Here is a 1,864-nt window from a genome sequence, read left to right as displayed (position 1 = left end):
ATGTCAGGAAAAGTTTACAGTAACAGATACGCTAAGATATAAATTTTGTCCATACACTATTCATGCAATCAATGCAGTAAAACGTGTCTAGACTAGGAATGATAAGTAGGTAATTTTCGATAAGAAATAATAAGCAAAACTTTTGACATGCAGACACGGTCGAAGTCCAGACTTACTAATGCATCTTAACAACTATCAGTTAGACACACTCATGCAAGACCTGGTTCGCTAGGACCAACGCTCTGATACTAACTGTGACAATCGCTCCAAATCCATAAGGACGAACACGTCATTCATCGATTTCATTGCGAGGTATTTGACCTCTATATGATACGTTTTGTAAACATTGCATTCTTTTGAAAAGGCATACCATAAATGTATATTTATATCAAAGGTTTTCGACATATGATGATTTCTACATATAGACAATCACCGTAAAAATAGTTTACAATAGAAATGCAGTCAAAATAAGATACATGGTGATGATTTGGTGAATGCAACGTTTCCTCGAAAAATATGCCATATAAGACTCCATGCACATAGCTTGTATAACATATAAGCAAACAGTGGAAGACTTCTAGGAAACCTGAGAATAAACATGCTAACAAGTGTCAACACAGAGGTTGGTGAGTTCATAGTTTTATTGTTTCATATAATCTGTATATAAAGGTGGATCACAAGATTTCAGTTGTTTCATCCAGAAACGTTTATCAAAATATTCTACAAGATTGAGCACCCTGGTAACTAAACTTTAACGTTATAATAAGTACCCCTATTTTAACATACATGCAACCAACATGTACAATATACGCAAACCAATGTGTACTAAACTCAAATAGCATACGTCTGTTTTATAGTTCAGGCTAGGGTTTCTATACCTGGAACAGACGGGGATGTCAAGCCCTATGGATCCATATACAACTATTCGCGCCCACCAGTTCTTATAACCGGCAGCTACTAGTTACCAAAGCTAAGGGATTTTCAGTTCAAACTCGGTGTAGAATTTAGTATGTACTTGTATCAATTGCGTTTAAAATAAAGTGCATGTATTCTCAGCCCAAAATATAGATTGCAAAAGCAATTAAAAAGGGAGCAAATGAAACTCACCTTAGCAGTACATAAAGTCGTTCACCGAAATGTGACCGAAACTTAGAATACCAAATAACCGTAGATCTCAACCTAGAGAACATATGTTGGTCAATAATTTTCTATCAAGCTAGGTCAGGTCATAGTGTATCACAATCCTAATGCTCGAGATCGACATACAAAAGTTATCCAAAGTCGTTTCAAAAAGTCAATTTTGACAATAGTTTAACAAAACGAGACGTACCTTATATAAGGATTCATTTACTCGGTTGGTAATATTCAAAAATCCAATTTATCAATCTTACAAACGAGTTGTTTAAATCTTAATTGCATATTCAAAAGCAATTTCAATTAACGTCAATCATAATTCAGTTGATCATATCTTTTAATCCGTTCATCGAAATTATTCGATATCTAAATGAAAAGTTATTGATTTTTCGCCAGCTTTCCAAAAACATGTATATCATATACCTTTTACCAGTAATATATGTATTTAATTCGTGATTCATTATAAACTGTTTAACGACGAAATTTAGCATACAAGCATATATAAATATATATACTCGAGCACTAGACATAGATACATATTTAATATATAAAAGATAAGATATGAATGCTCACGTATCAATATTGTGATTCAATATTGCAGGAAAGTATGTAGACGCAACGAAGATGAAAAACACTAGATTTGATTCACAAATATACCCTCGAACATTACCTATAGCCTCCTTGGCAATAACCCATAATTTCCTTAGCTCTATCCCGCTCAAAAACCCAT

The sequence above is a fragment of the Rutidosis leptorrhynchoides genome, chromosome 2 (assembly GCF_046630445.1).
Source record: "Rutidosis leptorrhynchoides isolate AG116_Rl617_1_P2 chromosome 2, CSIRO_AGI_Rlap_v1, whole genome shotgun sequence".
Lineage (NCBI taxonomy): Eukaryota > Viridiplantae > Streptophyta > Magnoliopsida > Asterales > Asteraceae > Rutidosis > Rutidosis leptorrhynchoides.
Note: the sequence above shows the minus strand (reverse complement) of the source record.